At 36.7% G+C, this 25,731-nt stretch overlaps 1 protein-coding gene across 3 annotated transcripts in view; it reads right to left on the reverse strand.

The window, feature by feature from the left end:
• Cntnap5 (contactin associated protein family member 5) overlaps positions 1–25,731 on the reverse strand; it is a 936,592-nt gene that overhangs the window by 835,112 nt on the left and 75,749 nt on the right. The gene's annotated exons all lie outside the window — the stretch shown is intronic.

The following is a 25,731-nucleotide window of genomic DNA, read 5'->3' on the forward strand; positions in this document are numbered from 1 at the left end:
GGTTAATCCTATGCTATTTCCTGGTTGTCAAACTGTATATAAGCTGGAATTTAAAAATATATGGGGCTGCAGTCTTGAGGTTCAACCTTGCGGCTGCAGACCTCCTGTACCCCATCTTTGTCTCTTGTCTTTTTTCTCTTGCCTTATTTTTCCTTTTCCGTATCCCCGCCGCCCCTCAGTCAGGATTCCTGTTTCCCTGCTGGCTGGCCCGGCAGGGGGGAACACCAAAATGGAGAGAAAGGATAAAAGGTGAACCAATGCAACAGCAATACTTACAAAACAATATGTTGTAACCTAACTGTTCAAATAGGGAGAGGGTGGAAGGGGGACTGAGAAGAGCAGAAGATGGGAGAAAAATGAGCTAGGAGGTAACAAGCTTGATAAGAAATATGCTCCCTGCCTTACATATGAAACTAACCCCTCTGTACATCACTTTGACAATTAATTAATTAATTATTTTTAAAAATCCAGAAGTAGATCTGTGGCTTTATTGACAGAGCACTGCCTTGATGGGTGGTGGTGGGGAAGGTCAGGATCTGCTCCCAGGCCCTGAATTCAAGCCCAAAGGCCAACATAAAAAGTAAATTTAGATGTAAAAAGAAAAATGAAATCTGCATAATAAATTTTGGTTATATAATATACAAATAGTGAAGGTACAATCACATCCCTGAAGCCCATATCTGATTGCAAAGCTCAGTGCTCATTCTGCAGTGTTGATATTTCCAAGGGAAGCCCATGTTCTGAAGGAGGCGTGGGAGCAGGTGGTATATTGAAAGATGGTGAGTGCTGAGCTAGGGAAGACTGCTTATGAATGCAGGTGTATATGAAAAGCTGGTGTGGGTGATCATTAGGACTATTGACTACATACAACTATTTGCACTTCTGTGTACTTCATTTCAATTATCCACATGAATTCTGGGCCCCAGGATCACGAACAACTGGGTTTTATTAGCTAGCATGTTATATTGACTAGAAGCAGACAATATGGATTTTATGAGATAGAAATAGCATGGGCCAGGCCCCTTGCTGAGGGTATTTAACTAATAGCATGCTATCTGAAGATGAGAATATTGTATAGTAATACCTACAGCAATGTTGTTTCCAAACTAATTATTATTAGGAGACCTTATAGTTTCTGTCTGGAACCTGAGTTCATTAACATAAATGGCAAGAAGGGGCTGAGTCAGTTTTTGTTTTCTTTTTTTTATGCATTAGCTTTGTTTTTTTTTCTTATTTATTGTCAAAGTGATGTACAGAGCGGTTATAGTTTCATATGTTAGGCATTGGATATATTTCTTGTACTGTTTGTTACCTCCTCCCTCATTCCCCACTCCCCACTCCCCCTTTCCCTTTCCTCCCCATGAGTTGTTCATTTCATTTACAACAAACAGTTTTGCAAGTATTGCTTTTGTAGTCGTTTGTCTTTTTACCCTCCATCTCTCAATTTTGGTATTCCCTTTTACTTTCCTAATTCTAATACCAGTATATACAGTTTCCAATGTACACAGATAAGATACAGTGATAGTGCGAGTACAACCACAGGAAGGGGATACAAGAGAATCATCAACAATAGAAGCTACAGTTTCACATCACATGTTGAAAGTAATTACAACAGTAAGATAACAGTCCTTTCCATAACATGGAGTTCATTTCACTTAGCATTATCTCATGCATTCATAGGGGCATAACTATTAGGCTCTTGTGATCCTCTGCTGTGACTAGCCTAAACCTTTGCTAATTATTCCCTATGAGGGGGACCATAGAATCCATGTTTCTTTGGGTCTGGCTCACTTCACGTAGTATAAGTTTTTCCAAGTCCTTCTATTTCTTTATGAAAGGGGCAATGTCATTCTTTCTGATAGGGGCATAAAATTCCATTGTGTATATGTATCACATTTTCCTGATCCATTCGTCTACTGAGGGGCATCTGGGTTGGTTCCATATTTTAGCTATGACAAATTGTGCTGTGATGCACTCATTATCTGATTCATGTGATTGTAAGCCATCTGTATATCATGTCTTTGTATATCACTTTTATAGTAACAATAAAGTAGGTAATAATTCAAAAATTGAATGGAGTGCTTATCATTTGCTCTGTTCTATGGTAGATACAGATACAGCTAAGATGTGATTCAAACTCTCAGCAATCTCACATTCTCTCTGTGGAAGCAGAAATCATTGCTGGTGCTTTTTGTAAAGCAGGTGCTAGACTCAAGACGAGATTGTAAAGCAGGTGCTAGACTCAAGATGAGATGTCCAGAAAGATTGTTGGCAATGGTTTCAGAGGACACAAGGCTGTGGATCTGAACATTCAACTGCAGCAAAGGAAAACAAGGAAGAATTTTTTCCATAGAAAGTAAAAGGAGCACTGGGTCCTCCAAATAGGACTGGAACTGGAGATGTTGATCACATAAAGTCTTTTCAGTCTGCTCCAGAGAGCTCAGTACCCCAAGGTCAGTCAGAGCAATGGTGCAAGACTCTTCACCAAAGAAAAGGATACTTAGGCTTACTTTAAGGATGGAAGGAGCTTAGAAGTGAACAGGTCAGAAAATCACATAACCACTCTGGAGTGGCTTACCCATCTGGGTAAGTTTGAACTGTCAGTGTATCTGAATCACAACCACCCTTTTTCTGAAAAAGAAAATGAGTATGAAAATTTCTCCTTTTCATATGAATATTTTGATGATCAAATGCTTTGTCAACAAGGCAGGCTTTTACAATAGTAAAAGGCTTTATTATCCTCACTGTCATTATTATTGCTGTCACTGGTATTGCTATTAAGGAAATAGGAGAGAAATGAAAATAGATTCATGTAAAAAGTAGAAGAGTACAGTGCTGGATACTTATGCTTTAGAAAGAAGTCCATTTGTGTGGTCAAAAGGTTCATAAATAGTTTCTACAGAACAGGGCTTACCATGAGAAGGAACACACACACACACACACACACACACACACACACACACAGTGTTGTACCTAACTCTTTCCAAAACCCCCCAAGGTGAACAGTACAGAATTATATCACTAATTTATTTATGACAAATTGAGATGATTCTTAGCTGGATACCTAATGCATAAATAATGCTCATTAAATATTAGCTTTGGGTAATATTATATGTAAATGTAAGTATTACAGTACTGCAACTATTGAATGTTCATGTGGTTTGACTATTGGCTAGACCTAGGAGCAATGACAAAAACTGTCCCTTATTAACCAAGCTGCTTATCTTTAAAATGAGGTTAATAAGGTTGATTCTTTTTGCTTTTCAGAATTATGCCACCAACAAATTTAAGTGGCCCACTTGGATGTATATTATGTAAAATGACTAACTGGAAGTCACAGTAAGACCTGACTGTATAAGATAAATTTGGTTATTAATGCCTCAAAATCTTAACTCTAATAGTTCACCTCATTCAAATGTCCATATGCAATAATACAGGCCATTAACTCTAACTCTGAGTTTTTTGAAGACAACAGTATGAGAGTGCCTGTTCATTATCATGCCACTGTCTTAAATCTGGCCACCAGTATTAGAGAAAAGAGAGACTCTGTTAAGATTTCTTCTTTAGCTGTGAGGGAGAAAGTGTAACAATTACCTAGTCTCAAGTCCAATCAGTGGCCTGCTTCTTCCCTTCAGTCCTCTTTGCTGGCCACCCATAATTACCTGGTCCTCTTTGGCTGTTTTTGGGCTGGGCTGCCCCTGTTCTGAGCTGCCTATCTTCCCTATGCTCTATGCTGGCTGAGACATCAGCTCTGTGGCAATATCTCTCCTGACTGTCACTGAGTGAGAGGTCTATATTCCTCTTCAGTGTGTGAATATTTTTGCTGCTCAGGAATAATCTGGAAGAAATTGTAATAAAGGGAAATGAACTTTTCCAAAGTATACTATATGAATCTATAAATGTAGTACAATGAAATTTTCTTGTATTATTTTATATGCTAATAACAGAGAATAAGTAATTAAAGCAGAAAAAAGAAAAAGAAAAACAATAAAACTAGGAAATTTTAAAAGTCCTCTCATCATTTAGAGCAGGATCTCTTGTGTATAGGTGAGTATGGACATATTTATAGTTGCATACATAAGTGAGGTGAGTCATACTGAAGTAATAGATTACAATTTTCTTACAAGGATAAAACTACTCAGTACTTGGTCCTGGAGTGTGGGATCAAGGTACAAAACTAAATAAAATATTTCCTATCTGCTCCCTAGTTTACCAGTTCACCAGAGAAGGATCCTATTTCTTTCTCAAACTTGTATAGTAAAAAAAAATAAAGAAAATATATAAACAGAAAGGATACTTATAATATTTCCTGGTGGGACAGTCTCCTATGAAAGGTTTTCATTTAGTGCTTATAAAGAAACCACTCGTGTTCCTCAAGAAAGAAACAATACCAATATCTTGTAGCTACCCTACAATACATACTTGAATTGCACCTGCATGAAGCCACAAAAGGTAAATGAATCCTGAGGTCAATTTCCAATTTATCACTTCCCAATTACCCATCAGGACATCCCTGGTCTTGCTGAAACAATATTATTGAATCTTTGAAGGTAGTGTCAGATAAATTTGAGGTTGAATCTTACGTAATTACTGATCTGGTTCCTTTAAACCTTTGACCATCTCCAATCTCTTACTGAAAATAAAGGTGGCAAACCACATAGAATTCTTGAAAGAACTCTGGTCTTGCTGAGGATTACCTAAGGACATTCCTCCAACAGGATAAAAAAATAAGGCACCTTTCTTAAAGACTGTGACTGCAATGTGCCATATTTTCAAAGTGGTTATCACAGTATAGAGAGAAAACTTACTTTATTAATCCAAGTCACAAAGTGAAAAGGTGAAGGCTTGTCAACTAAAAATAATCCCTGTAAGACTGTACACTCCAAACATCATTGCTCTCACTCTAATAGCCATAATTGAATGCAGGAACAACACAGCTCATTGCTAGGCTCTAAAGGTGCAGACTTGCTTGATGAGGCTGGCCATCAAGTTAAAGTGTATACACAAGGTTTATGAAAAATGTTTTGAAAGAAATGAAAATGAAGCCTGTATTGGTGGCTCACACCTGTAATCCTGTGTATTCAGGAGGCTGAGATCTGGGGATTGCAGTTTGAAGACAAATCTCAGAGGCTATTATTTTCATTTAACAAGTGAAAGCTAGAGTGGAGGAATCATCCAAGTGGTAGATCATCAGCTCTGAGGCAAAAAAAAAAAAAAATCCAAGTAGAGCACAAGGCCCTGAATTCAAGTTCCAGTACTGGCACATACACATAAAATCGCAAAGATTAAATGTCAGTATGAAGCTGGAGCTCTTAAGTAGTAATGGAGGGATTTAGGGGATCCTGGAGCTACAGAGTCAAGCTTTTCTGGAATTCTCCTTGGCTGCCCTCCAAAATAGAGCGGATCTATAAATGTGGAGTGACCAGATGCTTTTCCTGGTCAGCTAAGTGCATCTTTTGCATCCTTTTTGGCAGAATAAATATGTTCCTTTTACTTTCAAAAGTTTGGTAGTTACCCCATGGAGAGACCAAAGGACAGCTATTTACTGTGAGAAATTCAATTTGGATGAAGGAGATGGGTGTGGCGGAGTGGAAGATTGAACAGCAAAGCTATAAGAGAGGAGTGAGGGAGACCAGAGACTCATCAGTGCATCACTGAGCCTGGGAGCACCCTGAGTGCCAAAGAACAACTGCATCTGGGATGCCTTCATTTGTCACTACTGTCCCTTCATTGTAGGGTTAGCATGTTAAAGCCACTCAAATTTAATGCCATAAACAAGGCAAGTTCTCAGACTTTGGAAATAAAATGAGAGATGGCCTAATACAAACTCTGACAATAAATTTGTAATTTTTCATTTTAAGTGACAAATCCCTTGTCAACAGAGAAAGCAAAATCAGTGGAAGGTTTTCCATTTCTAATTACAGCAGTAGCTTTTGGCCTTGAATTTGTCAAGGTGACTACTCATAACAAAATGAAGATGAAGTCTGAAACTAGGATTTAATGCCCAAAAGACCTGTCATTTACTCTGTGCATACAATTCATTGTGTGGGTAGCTGCTTTCTGGTTAAGGACAGTATGAGTTTATTATCTTCGGAGAATGACAGAAACCAATTTGGAATAGAAGGCAGTAGGTCACTTTTCTCTCCACAATCAGACAGGAAAAACACAAACTATGATAGAGATTTTAAAACAATCAGCTAAGGATTCGATGAACACTTCTTTTTTGAAAGTCAATTTTTAAAATTAATTCTTTGGTAGATATTAATAGTATGAGGTGGTTTCACTGTGATAATTCCTTAGATTCCTACAGTATACTTTGTACCAGCTCATCCCCTCCATTTTATTCCCTTAGGTCTACCTTCTCTACACTTTTTGCCAGTGTTTGCTGGGTTTCATTGAAGGATCATCAATGAAGGAATAAACAGCCCTGGTTGAGGGCATCAACTCTGTACTCCTGTGGTAACCTCTAGCCATGGGTTCCTTTGCACATCACGTGTATCTCCTCACAATATGCATCTTTCCCTTTCCAGAGACTCATACACTTTGTTTAAACTCTATCCTCAAATCAGTGCTTTCCAAACTTGGCTCTTTAACAGGATGATCTGGGGCTCTTTAACTACCCAATGCCCAGGTAATCCCACCAAACATTTAAATCCAATACTTATGGAAGGGACCATGCCCTTGAGTATATTTAGGTCTTCCAGATGATTGCAAGTTTGAGAACCACTGCATTTCAGTGTCTAAGTAGTTAAGTAGTTGTTTGCAAACAAATGAATAAATTATTTCCTGCTGAAATGAGCGAAAGTGGTTTTTTCCCTTCCTTTTTGCTAATTGCAAATTTACCCATGAACTTTGATGTTTCAATTTAATTAAAGGAAATGCTGTGCTATAGTATATCTTAAATTAATTTTGCATTCAGTCTGATAGAATGTACATAACATTTGACTGGAAAGCTTGTTTTGAATAAAAATTGCCATCAGTTGTTTAGTCTCTTAATGTTTCTAGTTTAGATAGACTTGGAAAAAAAGTGTTTTATTGATACTGGTATATGTATGCTTTACTTATTCCACTAAATCACATACTACTCAGAGTACTCCCCAGATCACGCCAAACATCAGGTGAGAAATGTAAAATAAGAAAACAAATGCTATGTTCTTAATGTCTATTAGAAAATAAAAATAAAAATAAGTGAATGATCCAAGACATAACTAATGCACAGTTACTGTGGTTTGTAAGTTCCAGAAAGAAAGCACCCAAGCCATTTAAAAGCGCAAAGAGTAGAAGAGCCCCTCTGCATTGGACGGTCAGGAGACACTCTGGTTACATTAGCCAAAGAAAAGGAACAGAAACTGCCTCACAAGGCTTGCAGTGATTGACACAGAGGTGTAAAGGCCCTAAGTAGTTTAGATTTGTCATAAACTACTTGTTTCCTGTACAGTCCACTGGTGAGATGAAAGCAATTCTGATATTTCACTTCTACCCAGGGACAACCAGCATTGTGTGCATGAAGAATAACTGGATCCAGATTGATCTGGGCCAAGCCTATTTCACTACATACACTAGATCAAAGATACTGGATATGCTAACTAGATTCTGAAAATCAGTAGGCTTCTCTAAAATATTGTGTGATTTTTAACATGTGGGTTATTATAAAGATAAATTTATACCCCATGGAGGGAGCTTAGTAAATGTTGGATTTCTTCCTTACAGTATGTCTTCTGTCACATAGCAGGTTACTTCAAGCCTTACAGAAGTTCCCTCAGGTTAGAAAGCATGAGCTGCTTATCAGAGTGCTATGCTATCTTGCCCATTCACTCATTTTATTCATCTTCAAAATGCCCTGTCCATGTTCTCACTACACCTGAGGGCTCCCATGAACAGATTGGGTCATGATGGTTTATAGTCATTTACATGATGGTTTACTGTCATGTCTCTTCTTTCCTAGAAAACAAGGGTCATTATTCTTGAATCCATTTTACTATCCCTTCACTCTGTCCACTGACAGAGATATCCTCAGATAGGGGCAGGTCTGAGAATGCCTTGTCAACTCTTTGCAGATGAAGACTAGACCTGTAACTTGTATAAATGCCACTCTGAAGCACATATGGTGACTTTCAAGGCTCTTAAGTTATCAAAGCAATGACTGATATTCATGGGGTCTTTTTGAATGATCCTGTCTGAGGGTCTAATGATTTATATGTGTGTGCTCACAAACTACATGTCCATAAACACATACTGAGTGTACACATATAATGAGATATAAAGACATGTTCTAAATTGTCACATGATTATAATCCTCAATTTTACTCTTTCCTCATAACTACAAATGAAATAATTTTAAAAGAGTTGTTTTAAAATTATTTAAAATATTTTTATTATTTTAAGTAGTTATACAAAGTGGTTACAAGTCAACATGTCCATTTTTTAGTACAATGCATGCTGATCAATGCTACCCTTTAACAGGATAAAGTTTTAAAAGAAGACAGAGAACAAAAATTCTCAAAACTAACTACATAAAAGAATTCATCAGAAAGCTGGCTAAAATATATTTATGTGCCTCTAAATTTTCTGATTTAATTGGCCAGAAATGGAGCCTCAGGATTCATGTTCAAAGCCATTTCTGAGTGTTTTATACAATTTGTGTTTGAGCACAATACAGAACAGGTCAGTAAGGTTGTGTGAAGGTACAGATATTATGAAGGGAATTCACACTTTCTAATCAAGTTCTTTTTTATATAGTATTATTTGGTTAGAAGATGGCTTGTTAAATAAATGGGCATTAAATTGGCATCTTTCATAATATATTGTTTGAATATTAGTTTCCTTCATCCTTTAAGGCAATTCCTTATTACAAACTACCCTGGAGAGTTAAAATTCAGTGTATGTTATTGTAAATTGACATAATAGATTATCTCAACCCAAAACACACAAAGCACCTACTATACGTCATAAATGTTTGAGAAACTGGGGGACACATGCAGTCAGATTCTACCTCCATGATGATCTAGCAAAAGAGACAAATACAGAGTATACAGTGTACAGTAAAATACAGAGTGTATCAGATGGTTACAGAAAAAATATCTGAAGTGAAAAGTTGGGATTAGGAAGGGAAGAGAAATGAATTTAGTTTATGCAAAGCAGGTAATATAAAACTCAGATTTCTTCTATAAGAATATGTAAAAGTTAGTTTGGTTGTGTCCTTTGAAAACTGAATCATAGAGAAGGAAAATCAACTCTAGGCTCACAGTGCATGGACTATGGTACTAGAACTCACATTCTGGCATGAAGTTTCTCTTTCCCCACCTTTTAGAGTTTGTTTGCTGCCACCTTACTAAAGTATACAAAATAGGGGGTAAGAGGGAAGACTACAGCTTGAGCTACAACCTTAATTGAATTTTTATTCTTATTAGTTCTTTGATTATACAAAGGCAAGTTTAAGGGCACATAGTAAATAATAATTTTGTCATATTGTACCAAAATCTAAACCTTGAACTCTCCTTGATAGAATGGTCTCTGGATCCATGAATGATATTTTATTCAATTTCAAACAAAAGCTAAGGGACTGGCTTATTCTTAGCTACAACTTCAGTAAACTTTAGACCATGATATTTGTTCCCATTCTTCTTGTTTTGTTTAAAAATTCCTAAGTGATTCTAAAACTCATTTAACAATCAATGTGCCCTAGATTTCTGAAATTCTCATGAACCTGAGAATATCTGAAGTGAAGTTCAGAATTTCAGTTGGATAGGATGTCCAATTTGTTCATTGAGTTTTGTATTTTCCTGTTAGTAAAAAGTCATGTATGCGGCTGGGGATATGGCCTAGTGGCATGAAAGCTTGCCTTGTATACATGAGGCCCTGGGTTCGATTCCCCAGCACCACATATACAGAAAACGGCCAGAAGTGGCGCTGTGGCTCAAGTGGCAGAGTGCTAGCCTTGAGCAAAATGAAGCCAGGGACAGCGCTCAGGCCATGAGTCCAAGGCCCAGGACTGGCCAAAAAAAAAAAAAAAAAAAAAAAAGTCATGTATGCCACTTAATGGAATCTAATGCAGGTACTGGTGGCTCACATTGTAATTGCAGCAACTCAGGAGGCTGGGATCTAAGCATTGTTGTTCAAAGCCAGCCAGGAAAGTTTATGAGACTCTTATCTCCAATTATCTGCCAAAAAAAAAAAAAAAAGAAAAAGCAAAGATAAAGCTAGAAGTGGCACTGTGGCTCATGTGGTAGAGCACTGGCCTGAGCACACAAGCTTAGAGACAATGCTCAGACCCTGAATTCAAGCCTCAGGAACAGCTTCAAAATAGAAAATCCTTGATTTTTATATATCAAGACACAGTTAAAGTACACAAATAAATTGCTATGATATTGTTATAATGTCAATATGCATCTAAATAGTTATATAAATAAAGATGAAGTAGTGGGTTTGGTTAATTTTAAAATGCAAATTTGACTTAAGGTGTCTGTTGGACATGTCATCAAAGGGCTGTACACTAACTTAAATAGAGATTCCTACACTCCTATGTCTACAGCAGCACTATTTACAATAATCAAGATATGGAATCAGCCTAGGTATCCAGCAATTAATGACTGCAGATAACTCAAGCATATAATGAAAGAAATTATGTCATTTTCTGGAAAATGGATGGAACTAGATATGAGCATGATAAGCAATATATGCCAGGTTCACAAAGACAAATATGACAGGCTTTTGCTTGTATGCAGAATCTAGATTTAAAATGAATACTAAGACAAAACAAATGTAGAAGGGAAACTTGACCAACAGGGAAGTGGAAACAGCAACTGAGAAGGGAAAAAGAAGAGTGACATGATGGTATTATAGAAGCATGTTATATATTAAGTAGGACAATTGAAACAACCCAAAATCTATTTTAAAAAGGGAAAGCAGGAAAGAGAACAATGGAAAACCCACCAAAAGTTCTTTAAAAGGAGAGATTAATTGTAGGATGAATTACAGCATGCTGTAAAAAGAAAATTAATCAATTTAACTAATTTAATATTCATGAACTAAAATAATAGCATAGACACAGAAGAGGCATTTTATAACATTGTTTTTTCAGCTTATTAATACATTTGTGCGTATGTATAGCATACTGCATAAATCAAGGTGAATTAATTCAATAAAGATTAAGCAATAAGATATCTAAACAGACAAAATTTATTGATAAAATTTTCCGAGATTGGGAATAAAGAAAGTTTGGTTGGCACAGTGACTCATGTCCATAATTCCTTCTACTCAGAAGGTAAAGATCTGGAGGCCATAGTTTCAAGCTAATCTACACAAAAACTTGTTAATACTGCATTTTAACAAATAAGTTTGGTGTGGTGGTAGGAATCTGTCATCCTAGCAACAGGAAAATCTTAAATAGTAGAATGACCACTAGGGAAGAAGCTACCTAAAATATTACTGAAACAAAAGGGGGTGGGGGTGTGGCATCTATGCTAGAGCTCTAGCCTAGCAAGAACAAAGGCTCTGAGGTCAGTCTCTATTAATGCCAAAACAGACAAACACAATGGAATGGTGAAAATGGTATGTATATAATTTTCCCTTTGAATTCACATGGCCTAAAGATGATATGCAATATGTGAGAAGGAGAATAATTTAAACATTAGGATGAGAAAGGAAAATATAAATTGAACACCATTAATCATGGATGGTATATTTATATATGTAGAAAATCTGATAAAGTGCATGAATAAATTATAAGGATTCATGAGGTTAGCAATACTAGGAGATTCAAGGTCAGTTTACTAAAATAAAATTACTCCTGAATACTGCCAACAAACAAAAGACAATCTTTAAAAATAAAGCTATTGTTTGTAATATGTCAAAATATATAAAACACAAGAACATCTAACAAAGTAGTCATCTAAATTTAATATATAATATTAATTAATGACTGTGTGCCAAAACTATTATTTATATATTAAATTATATATTATTTTATATTCATTCATATTTTAATTACACACACATACAGATATTTGTGTGTGTGTATATATATATATACTTACATAAATTTTTTAAAAGTAGGCATGAGTATCGGAGCTAGGGAACGGGGAACACCAAAATGGAGAGACAAGAGTAAAAGTTTAACCAAAGCAGCATCAATACTTACAAGACAATATGCTGTAAACCAACTGTACAACTTGGGGGAGGGTGGGAGGGAACCGGGGAGGGAGAAAGGCGGAGGGATAAAAAAAGGGGGAAGTAACAAGTTTGATAAGAAATGTACTCATTGCCTTACATATGAAACTGTAATCCCTCTGTGCATTACTTTGACAATAAATAATTTTTTTTAAAAGTAGGCATGAGTTGGGTGAGGTGGTTCATACTTGTAACCCTAGCTACTTAAGAGGTTGAGATCTGAGAAGTGCAATTAAAGCCAGCCCAATCAGGGAAGTCTGCAGTGGAGCTGTAGTTTAAGAGGTAGAGCACTAACATTGAGCACAAAAGTTTAAGGACATCACCCAAGCCCTGGCTCCAGTACCTGCATGTACACAAACATGTACACGTGCACATGAATGCGCAAAAACTAGAAAAAGACTAGATTTGCCAGTGTAGAGATACATGTCAACTGAGTAATTATTCTTTTTTTTTGTTTACGTTTTTGGTGGGATAATGGTGAGAAATATAGGCTGGGTGCAGAAAAGTACACAGATAGCTTTAAAACTCAGACTCACCATCCATTACAATTTGCTGAATAAATGTGAAATAACATTTCCTGTTATTGTCAACAGTGAACATTCATCCTAATGAACAGAAACTCTGAACAGAGCTGTTGGTTGCATAATCATGTTTTGTGGGTTCTGTGTCTTCCAGGGGAGCTGCCAGGTTACAGAAAGGGGGATCACAGATTACATGTTAGTGAGGAACAGCAAAGACTTCCTGGTGTGACTGTATACATGAATGTTCCCTCAGCAATGTGCTACTGCTGTAATTTTTGGCATCCTCTCCTCTTTGATTTTCTTAAAAATATAACATTGTGCTTTGTGTGTGTGTGTGTGTGTGTGTGTGTGTGTGTGTGTGCGCGCTGTATGGAATATTATTTTCATTTATTGTGGATTTCCCTTAATATCAATTTAAATAGTGAACCATTGTTATATAAAAATAATTTGCAAGAATCTGAAAAAAATATATAGGGTGGAAACAGCTAAACACAAACCGCATCTCATTTATATTGTTAAAATATCTGATATCAAGTAATGTATGGTGCAGAGATAAAACTACAGAGGAAAAGGAAAAACATGGTTACTGTTGGGAAAGGGTAGAGTATCATTCTGAGGAGAAATGTTATATGCTCTCTTTCTGCATGCTAGAGATGTTTTCTTTCTCAAATTGAATGACACACAAATAATCCCTTATAATAAATTGTAAATCTAAATACCTTATTTTTGTTAGTGTATCTTTCAGAACACAAATTTGAAATCCGAATTTAAATGGGAAAAATTCAACACTGCAAATGAACTCATTTGACACATGCAAGGAAGGCAATGTCTACCTGTGACCTCGAGCTGTAAGGGAAAAGAAGGTCATTGCAGTGCTGTCCTCTTACAGCAGCATTACAAACTGACTGGGTAACTTGAGTCTTCCTAGTAAGGCACAGATGATCAAAGTATAAAGATTATATTCACAAGGAGAGTTTGAGACAGAGTATTCAAATTCCATCTCCCAACAGATGTCTCCTGGAGAATCTGAGAGAATTCTTAGGAACAAGAGAGGGGAAATCAATGTGTTTGGGAAAAATGGAAAAGACTCTCGAAAATGAGAAGCCAAAATATATAGTCAGGATTTAGTTAAATACTAGTGACTAGTTAACAATCAAGCTAGAAGGCCATCACTTTGCTCCTCCATCTTGCCCCCTGGGAAAGCCAGGTTTACTTACAAGTTTGAATGGAACAGAGATCTTCTATATGTTCACCTTCAAGTAGCTTAAAATTTGCATTAGGACCCAGCTCTGATGGCTCATTCCTGTAATCCTAGCTTCAAAGGAGGCTGAGATCTGAGGACTGTGGCTTAAAGCCAACTCAGGGAGAAAAGTCTGTGAGACTCTCCAATAAACCACTAAGAAAAAGCCAGATGTAGCACTGTGCCTCAAATGTTAGAGCACTAGCTAGAACACAAAGAGGCATGAGGACAACCCCGGGCCCTGAGTTCAAGCCCCAGAGTGGCAAAAAAATTTTAAATGCATTAGGAAGGAAATGAAACTTCTAAATATTTGGGGTAGCAAAAAATTATAGCAAACTCCATGTGTGTCATACTTATGACTAAGGAGGAAAAAAAGTCATTGCAAGTCCTCTTTTCCCACAAGGATGTCTCTGCAGATAGAGGCAGGAAGTACTGGACCAGAACTATGGCAATGTGCTTTCCAAATTATGCAGTGAGGAAAAACCCTCCAAACAGAGACACAGTCTGGTGACTCAGAGGTTTGAGTCTGAAAAAAGAAAAAAAACAAAACAAAAAACAACCTGTGAAGTCAGGAACAAAAGCCAGAAGCAGTCTATAATTAATGGAAAGAAGGACCAGTAAGAAGACAAGTGGCTGTCATAGAAATATTTATGTTGCCACCAGTGAGTCATCAGCCTTGTGTCATGTAGTTTTCAGTGCTTGATATTTTCTGTGATGTCCTTCTGGCTTTGTTTCATTCCCATGTGTCTTCTTCCTAATATGACCTCTTTTCAGTTAAAGGAGCCTGAGGTGGGAGTACAACAAGCTGGGGTTTTCAGGGGAGATCGATAATGTGTTCGTCACTAGTTGAATACAGTGACCAGCTAGTATATATCAGTGTTCAAGGGATTTTCAGCTTATTAACAAGATCAGACTCAGTCATGATGGTCTGAAAACATACCTTCCATATCATCGCCAAAAAGGAGACTGTCATTTATCTGCAATCTCAGTCATGTAAATCAATCCCAATATATGCAGACAAATTAGCTTTTTTCCTTATAACTGCCCATGTGCTTCACTCTACACTTTCAGGAGTTCCCCCATTTTCCCCTGTGTTCTTCCTTTACTCTCTGTGGCCTTCCCAAGTGTATATGGAATTTTCCCAAATTTCATTTCATGTTTTGATTGTCTTCCAGATAATAATATCCAGGGTTTAGTTAAGTGTTCCATCCAACACAATTTATGCTAGATTAATTATGTATACTGCACCATCCTGGACAACTCATGCTTTGATTATAAAGTCATTTTTTTTAGTTCATTTATTTACTAGACAAGTGGAGATCATGGGAGATCAGAGGAGTCACCCTGGTGAATTGATAATGAATTTGGGCTCTTCTCCCACATTGTGTCCTCGGCTCCCATTTTAAATGTTGACAATCAAGGGCCTTGCTGAAGAACAAATGAGGGAAGAGATATAAAAGTTCTTTGAATGTCAAATGTCTTGAATAAACAGATAAACTTAATCTTGAGAGGAGCTGGTATCCCAGAGTGCTCTAGGATCACATCACCTGTCTTTAAATGCCAAACTAATCCTGCATCTTTGGAGAATTGAGGCTATCACATGCTTCATTTCACTACCATTCAGATGAGGATAACAACAGTCCATTCTCAGGACAAGTAGAGGGGTGAAAAGAAATCACACATAGAATCCTAGCACCATGCCATACTTATGGCAGGAATTCAATAGATAGTGCTCTCTTTCTTATGACTATTTATTAACATTGTTCACTTGGTAGTCATCATCATCATCATTATCATTATTATTTACCTTAAATAGGAAATATGAGTTTGCCTAATGATTTGATTCTAAGATTCTGAAAGACAAACCTGCTTTGTTATTTTGATTTCAATGAAGGGTGAACCATAATGTTAAATATATGCATTTGCATCTATTGACTTTGCATAAGACTAAAAATGGAATCTCCATTCAGTGTTTTAATTATCCTTGCATATGTTCTTCACTGCTAAGCTTGAATTCCAGTGACCAATAAGATACTGGCTGACACCTGTGGACAGTTTACTACTATTGGGCTGTGCTCAAGTGTGAAGGTCATTCACCTCTTGGATGGACAGGCTCCCAGATCCAGGGAGGATGGGCACCCCTAAGGTTTGCCACCCATGTCTGGGGCAGGCTTGTCATCTGAATGGGGAGTGGAAGGAATTTGTTTGCACTGTTACCTACCTACTTGTCATAGTGTTACAAGTCTTGGAAAAGACACCTCATAGAATGTTGAACCCCCTGAGCTGCCATTAGGATATATGATCCCACCCAGCTCTCCCTATATGCATGCAAAGTGCGCATTCAGTTTCCATTGGGTGGTGTGAGGAGGGGAAGGCTGAGTGAGATCTGGGGCATTGGTGTTGGAAAGTTAGAGCCTGAAATGCCTTGTAAGACTGTGCTCTAATCCTTCTGCATGCTTTTCAGTCTTAGGAGCACCAATTATGAAACACAGATTCCCAAGTAGGGACCTTTGTGACTGCACAGGGTGCTTCTCCTGAAATGGCCAAAAATTATTGTGCATCATGGTGTTTGCTGGTTTCCCCTAGCTAGTTGCCAGCCCTATAAGCTATAAGCTGTGAGTTAACACTTGTCTCCCAAGTTCTAATTTGATATAAAAATGTGATGTTTCTGTGGATATGTGCTTCCTTGGAATTGTGGACATAGAAAAACAACACAAGCTTGAGAAAGAGAGAGCCTACAGAGATCTCCTATAAGAAACATGCATGATTTTTATGACCTCAATTTGGGGATAAATGGATTGCTTCTTGGTTTCTGAAATGCATTAAGGAAATTGCAATGCTGTCTGTGCTAGACAAGTGGTTTTCTATGTATGGTTTGCATAGACAGGGTATGACAGAAAAACAGCATGCCATGTAGCAAATGAACAGTTTCTTAATATCTTCTAATGGGCTGAAGTTGAATCATTTATTTGAACATATTAAAAAGTACTCATGTGTTTCTGTTGCATGTATAATGGAGTAAAGTAAGCATTTGCTCTCTATTTCTGACAAATGACCTAACACATGAAGAAAAATAGTACTGCAATGTATGTTATATATCAGATATTAATGAGAGAGAGGACATAATATAAATATGATCAAGTTAGAAGAAAGAAATTAATTTAATTATTGGTTATAAAACCAGAAGCATATAGACAACATTTAAGTAGAGTATTAAATATATGACTGCACTGTTTCAAAGTTAACTACAAGAATAAGATGTCAGCCTTCCTATTTGAATTTATTGTTACACACAACATACTTATACTGAAATATACCACTAAAACACAGGCAAGAAAATAGCCAACATGAGGAACTGTCTTTTATAAAATTACAAGTGAAAAAATATAACCTACTTTGACTTTCTAGAAGCAAATATTTTTAAACAAAATATTTCAACCACACAATGTAATCTGTAGAGTAAGCTTAACTAAAGGTTGTACCAAGTCAAACTATACATATATACATATGTATGTGTATTCATCTATATACATATATGTGAATGAGATATAACAAATAATTCTGAAAATGGGGACAGACATATCATAATCATCAGATAAAAGCTTGATTTCAAGTCAAATTCACTAACCTAGAATATATGTTTTCAATGTTAGCAATTTCTATAAGGTTCTGGGGGCCAGAAGAGTCACACGATAGAATTCAAGACTAAATTATCCCCCAAAGAGTTATCCATCAGAAACAATATTAAAAAGACACAATAGGTTTTAATACCTGAATTGTCAATTCTGTACTTTCTTCCTACATTGCTAGCCTTATTACCTAGGAGTGGCTTCAGGCCCATTATTATAAGCAAGACATAAAACCACTTAGGTGGTCACAACACAACAGCACTACTCTCCCTGTTTTCCAATTCTATTCAAGTGGCTGAAAGTGCTGACTTCTCAGAGGTCTCTGAACACGCCCTCCTGTCCACTATGGGTTCAGGGGGGCTAGTCTGAATTGCCCATTTATAATTCTTTTGACCCTAAATGTGTGGACTTTTCTCGTATTCCCACCAACTCTCTAGAGACCAGCTGGGTGCCCTACAATTCAATTCACTTCTGACACTGTCAAGTTAAGAGCTCAATCACATAAAAATATTTCCTCTTCCTATGCCATACCCAAGTCTCATGGTGTCACTCTGATTTATCACCTATGAAGTTAGTCTCAACAATTTGCAGGCATGCCTCCTGGGACTCAGGTAAGCCTTCTGTTTACTGGACATGTTCTAGGACTTGGAGTAAAAGCTCATAAATCAACCTAAATTGAAAATGTGCATTGAGATGCATTGAAATCACTTAACCTACCAACCTGTCTTAGCACCATAGTAAACTACAGAGTATGAGCCCATAACCTGGTGTGTGTGGAGGATGATTATGAGCTGTGGCTTCCTGCTGGTACCTGGCATCACCTGAGTATTATATTGTGTGTCATTAATCTGGGGGAAATAGCCAAATCCCAAATTTAAAGTATAAGTTCTGCACATATATTGCCTTTGCCCCATTGTAAAGATTAAAAGATTTGAAATAAATCAACCTAAACCTGAATCTATCTGTGTTACTGCATTATCATAAAGAGTAGCATGCCTGAACATCAGAACAGCCAAATCGAAGAGATGTATTCAGCAAAGCACTGGGAAAGGATTAGGAGCTTCCATGCCATCTTGAAGTATACTGTCGCTCAGTGTTTGGATGTGGTGACCCAGACATATGCTCCTGGAACAATGTATGTAAGGGTTTTTCAGATATTTCAGTATTTAGGCATGATTAATTAAATCCCTAGTTAACAGTGATTAACTCAATCTTAAGCCACCTTTCCTCTTCCTAGAAGTTTGAAGTGGGAACACAAGCTCCAAACTTCCAGTCAAACCTTACTCCTACTGTGACCAGCACTGTTCAGGGTTTATCCACCAACTCATTTCTAGTGTATAACACACAAATAAAAACAATACCACACATGCATATGTATACAATGGTGCACATACATAAGGAAACAAATATATGTGTATATAAAGAGAATGATACTTTGATGTTATCCATTAAATAAGGGAAGATCATTTGATATTATCTATAAAATTCTCATATATATGATGTACATTATATACACTAGATGTATATTATTGATATTATATATATATATAATATAATAGATTATTTTAAACTCCCCTGAGTTTCTCAGGGCTTTAATAGCTATAAGATAATACTAAGGACAAATATTTATTTTTTTGTTATCTCAACTGGATATTAAGACTCTATAAACTGCCAACTCTCTTCTAGACCCTACTTCCCCAGAGGCTCCTCCATTTGTAAGGTCTAATTTATATAACAACAATCAGAAGGCAAAACAATATGATATATGCACATAGAATTATAAAATAATAATTTTCATATGTTTTGACTCAGAAATTCTACTTCTAGAAATTTCTTATACCTATATTCTGATGTATACATACCAATTGTGCAATTATTTATATTATTTCTAATTACAGTGATTAATCATAATCCATATAGCCACCACTGGAAATAAGTTTAAAGAAAGTATGACACAGTCATCCAGAAAACAAATGTTTGTCTTAAAGAAATACAAAGATTTTTATGCATTCAAATGAAAGGATCACCAAGATATAGTGGACTGAAAAAAAAACAACAAGATGCATAGCAGTTCTTTTGTGTGGCAATGCATGTATATTACATGTCATCTATATCATTTTTGTATATTAGAATGTTCCTAGAAATCACAGAGTGACTTCGAAAATAGGAACCTGGTTTTCTATAAAATAGGAATCTTGGGATACTTTTCTCAGAGTTACTGGTCTTTAACTCAGGCTGTTAGATTTGCTAGGCAAATGCTCCACTTTTTGAGCCATGTTTCTTAGTCTTTCCTTCCTTAACTATTTTCAGGTAGCTTTGTACTTTTGCCTGGGTCTGCTCTCCTAGCAGGATACTCTTACACCTGCTTTCCACATAGCTGGGACTACATTGCCACCCCACCATGTCTGGCTTGCTTTGATGACAAGGGTTTTTTTTGTTGTTGTTGTTTGTTTGTTTGTTTGTTTTGCCAGTTGTGGGCCTTGGACTCAGGGCCTGAGCACTGTCTCTGGCTTCTTTTTGCTCAAGGCTAGCATTCTGCCACTTGATCCACAGTGCCAATTCTGGCCATTTTCTATACATGTGGTGCTGGGAAATCGAACCCAGGGCTTCATTTATACGAGGCAAGCACTCTTGCCACTAGGCCATATTCCCAGCCCACGATGACAAGTTTTGTTCGTGTTGGCCTAGAAATCATTTTCTCCTATCTTAGAAACCCAAGTAGCTGAAATTATAGCTATGACTTCTTATACTTATATCTCTTAGAAGACTTTTAACTAAATATTTACATATATTTTGTATAGCTACATGTATGTATCTGTGTATATATACATATATACGTACACACACATATATATACACACACATATATATGTATACACATATACATATATACATATATATGGTACCATAAGCACAATCCTACTACCAATTACCAAAGCCGTAACAAGTTCCTAAGTGCTGTGTATGTGTGTCAGTGACAGAGAGAGAGAGAGAGAGAGAGAGAGAGAGACAGACAGACAGACAGACAGACAGACAGACAGACACAGAGACAGAGACAGAGAGAGCTGATACTGGGACTTTGACTCAGGGCCTAGGTGCTGTCCCTTAACTATGTTGCTCAGTGTTGGCACTCAAATTGCAACTATACTTCTTACTGCTTGGTAGTTAATTGGAGATGATAGCCTCATGGACTTTGCTACCCAGTCTAGCTTCTGACTATGATTCTCAGATCTCAGCCTCCAAAATAGCTAGAGTTATAGTTAAAAGCCACCAGTGTTCTGCTCTTATTCTCTTTAAAAATAATTGTGGCTACAAGCCAATGCCAAAGCCTGAGAAACTGCACCATTTCTAACCATACTCTTATTTATAAGAATTATCAGAGCCTATCAGGACTTGATTCTGCATGTTTTAAAATTGGGATGGCTAGGGAAAAGATCATAGCAAAACACTGTACTTTGTCATATATTCAACTATGTTTCAAATAGTAAACAATTCTGATTTTCATAATATTCTAAATCAATCACTATAGATTTTTGAATATACATATATATATTCTCTTCATCTAAATATAATAGGACTATGGTAATGGTGAAGATGAACAGGAAGAGGAGGAGGAGGGTGATAAGTGATGATAATATTCAATTATTGTTCTTTCAAATAATGAAGTACAATATATGTAATAGTCCTACCTTGATTGACATTATAATTTAAATGTGGAATTATCCCAGTACATTAGTGTTCTAATTTCTATCTAAACACTTGAGTATGATCCTATCTCTTCTTTGGATTGTGATGAAGGCATTATTACAGATATTGTACTGACTTAGAGGGCATAAAAATATAAGCAATCACAAGGCCAGCTAGGCAGCAAAAGAAACTCATGAGCCTGATTTGCACTTTTATAGCATCTTGTTTTTGTAGGAACTAGTGAGGGTTTTGTGGGAACTGTGGTGGTATCTTCAGAGTGCCTTACCTCTTGGTATCAAACTGGCTGTAGTTAGGGAACAAACAGTAAAGCAAGCTCCAGAACAGTTAAAAGAAGAAAGGAAAAGACTAGAAATGATAACAAATTTGTCAAAAGGTCTGGCTATGTAGGAAACTCAATAAATGAATCCATAACCAGAAGATATTAAAAGAGGTCTTGAGCATAAGTATACATAATATGTATATATATAACATATTCTATATGTAATATATTTGTAATGTATACATTCCTAATATCTATGCTATGTATCTATTGTTATACTGACTACATTTCAATAATATCTATTATAATTAAAAATATACTTCTATATTGCATTTATATATTTATTTATATTTAATATGAACATATATTTGTTTATATATGATTAAGTACATACAACTGAAAATTATGTGTATATATAGAAATAAAGGCCAACAACCCCTAATATTCATTGTGCATTCTAAAGGTACCAGGCACAGGCCAGATTTATTTCATTTGCTGTCACAACAGCCATGTGAGGTAGGTAATAATTTTATATCTAATTTGTAAATATCTAAAGAGGAAGATAGAGAGTCTTAGTGAATTTTCAGAGAGCAGGGGTGAGGGATCTAGGGCTCAGATGGAGAGACAGGAGGAGACTCCGTTCTCAGAATGGGATCTCACGGTTTGGTTTTCCTTTCCATTGGTTTGCTTAGGGTAGATAGAAAGACAGAATTTAGTTTCTTACTCTCTCTCTGATCAGCCTCCAAACTTCCAGTGGTGCTACCAATTCTCTATAAGCAAAACGTCTAAACAAAGCTCCTAGAAGATTGAGTAGCTTGCCCGAGTGAGGCCAGAAAGCCAATGAATACAGTTGGGATGTAGGCCTCACCATTTAACTTCTGGCCCTGTGCTCTTTCCATCTGCAAAATCAACCAGAGTCCAGGGCTTAATTATCCTCTGAGGATGACTCACATTTCTTTATTGTATTATTTAGCAGTTTTATCTGGGAGTTTTTTCATTTATTTCATGTAGTAGTTTGCTTTTTCTTTTTTAAGATTTCTTTGAAAAGTAGCTTGAGGGATTTGGATTAGTTCCTGTGCCCCTGTATTGCTTTTAATATTTGCAAAAGAGAGCTCAGAGGTCACTTCTTTTTTTTTCTTTTTTCTTTTCCTCTCCTTATATATGCAACTCTTTTTCTTTTTATTTTTTGCTTTATATTTAATTATAATTTTATTTGTGGTCAAAGGACAGTGGAGAATCTTTTGGAAAGTTCCACTAAGAAACGCCATGGTTATCTTAACACACTAGATGAGCTAGGGCCAAGCTTCACTGGGACTGGAAGGCAGTCAGTGACCCATGCACTGCCTTAGACGATCACCCATGAGGGAGATCAGCCATAATCACCTAAGGTTGGGATGAGCCACAGCTGGTGTTAAATGTGAAAAATAGTTCATTTCATAATAAATTTCCTCCACTTGGAAAGAGATTTGAAATAAGTGATTAATGAATAGCAGTTATTTAGATAATTAGGGTTAACATTCATTCTCCTAGTCCAAACATCCAGACTGAGCTGGCATTACATCTAGCATTATGGCACATGCAGCATTCATTCTGGTGCATGGAGCATCCATGCTAACAAGGCTGAAGACAAATTAGCTGCATCATAATTCTTTCTCAAACTAAACTTGGAAATATATTCTATGAGACAAATATAAAAATATCTAGATTTTCTTTTTAGCCTTCATCCCTGAGATAATTCAAGCAGTAAAAGAAGCCCATTAGAATGCCCGGGGTGAGGGGCTGGGGGGTGCTGGGAATATGGCCTAGTGGTAAAAGTGCTCGCCTCATATACATGAAGCCCTGGGTTCAATTCCTCAGTACCACATATATAGAGAAAAAGCTGGTAGTGGTGCTGTGGCTCAAGTGCTAGAGTGCTAGTCTTGAGCAAAAAGAAGCCAGGGACAGTGCTCAGGCCCTGAGTTCAAGCCCCAGAACTCAAAAAAAAAAAAAAACAAAAACAAAACAACAAAAACCAAAACAAAATAGAATGCTTAAGTTTCATAGTGTAGATCACCCTCCTTCACTCACCTTTTATGATTTTTTTTTCTTTTCTTTTCTTGAAATTCTGGGATTGAACTCAGGGCCTCACAAGTGCTAGAGAAAGTCCTAAAACATTTTCAAATACTATAGTCTTATCTGCCTGATTTTCCTTCATCTACCATTGCCTGGATTCTTTGCCTCTTTTCCAGATATGTTCATCAAAGCTGACATCCACAAGACCAGGCCTCTATTGGAGGTCACCATGACCAGCCAGTGCTGGGTTGATTTGTAAGTATCTCATCAGATGCCAACAGCCTTGGTTTGAGTTTGAAGTCTGCTGTTTCTGTAGCACATTGTTCTGCAACATCTGCAGTGGATTGATTCCAAGATACCCCACTGATACCAAAATCTGTGGATATTCAAGCCTCTTATATAAAATGACTGAGTATTTGCATAAAATCTACACAGATGTGTTTTCATATGCTAAATTTCTACATGACTAATAATACCTAGCAGAGTACAAATAATATGAAAATATTTGTGACACATTATTGTTGAGGAATAATAAACAGAGTCTAGAAATGTTCAGTACCAATGTAATTTTTTCCCAAATACTTTATTTTCTTTTTTTTCAGTTTTGTTCTGTGTTTTTTTAGGCAGTACTGCTATACAACCCAGGATATTCTTGAACTTGGGAATCTCCTGTTTTATCTTTCGAACAGCAGAAATTTTATTCTGTGCTTTTCTTTCCAGCACTTTTTTCCTGAATATTTTCAGTCTCTCACTTGTTGAATTTATAGATATGAACCCCACAGGTATGGGAATGAATCACTGTATAAAGAGTGAACTTAATTTTTCATCTTTTTCTCAATTCAATCAAATGTTGTTGAAATGTTTATAATAATATCTCTGAGTAAAACAGTTAAAACAATTGCTGTCTTGAAGTAGAAATCCAAAAACTCCACCTATAGTTATTTATACAATCAGTATTAGAATACAAATACACATCCAAGAACTTTCATACTTTTGGCTATTGGTGCTGTAGATTTTGTCATACTTTTATGGGTCCTGCCTCTTTCTAACTAAACCATTGGTAATAAACAGCAAGTGTCTGAAATCTTCCTAAATGTCCCCTTGTTCTATTTTTAGGTCATGGAGCAAGGAGTGTGAATCATATTCTCCCTCCCTCCTTCATTTCCCCTTCCTATTTTCTACAACCATCCCTTCCTTTTCTGTCTCTGTCTGTCTGTCTGTCTGTCTCTGTCTCTCTGTCTCTGTCTCTGTTTCTGTCTCTCTCTCTCTCTCTCACTCTCTCTCTCTCTCTCCCCCTCCCTCCCTCCCTCCCTCTCTCCTTCTTCTCTCTCCTCTGATTTTGGGGTTAAGCATTGAATCCAGGGCTTCATGTTAAACGTAAGTATTATGATTCTTCACTTATCATTCTTCTTTCACTTTATCCTATACCTCTAAACAGAGCTTTGATCCAGTGGTAAAGTGAGCAGTATGGAAGAAGGAGAGGACTTGTTTTAATCCATATTGATTTTATGTGTTTATCTAATTGTTATTATGGTACCAAAGATGTATGACTAAAGTAGATTTTTTTTATATCACAGAAGTATATTGTTATTAAGCTATGCGCTGGTAGCTCACACCAGTAATGCTAGCTACTCAGGAGGCTGAGATGTGAGTATTATAGTTCAAAGCTAGTAGGGTCAAGAATGTCCATGAGACTTTTATCTCCAATAAATTACTCAAAAAAAGCCAGAAGTGGCACTGTGGCTCCACTGGTAGAACAGTAGCCTTGAGCACAAAGAGGCTCTGGGCCACCACCCAGACCCAGAACTATATATATATATATATATATATATATATATATATATATATATATGTATATGTATATATGTATATATATGTATGTATGTATATATACACACAAATATATGTATATATACATATACATATATATATATATATCTGTTTAATAATAAATCTTGGAGATGTGGCCAAAAGGGAACCCTACTTCATTGTTGATGGGAATGTAAACTGGTTCAGCAACTCTGGCAAGTGGTATGGAGATTCCTCAGAAGGCTAAACATAGAGCTCCTTTATGACCCAGCAGCCTCACTTTTGGGCATCTACCCAAAAGACCACACACAGGAACACACTAAAGCCAACAGCACAACAGTGTTC

This window comes from Perognathus longimembris, chromosome 20 (assembly GCF_023159225.1).
Source record: "Perognathus longimembris pacificus isolate PPM17 chromosome 20, ASM2315922v1, whole genome shotgun sequence".
NCBI lineage: Eukaryota > Metazoa > Chordata > Mammalia > Rodentia > Heteromyidae > Perognathus > Perognathus longimembris.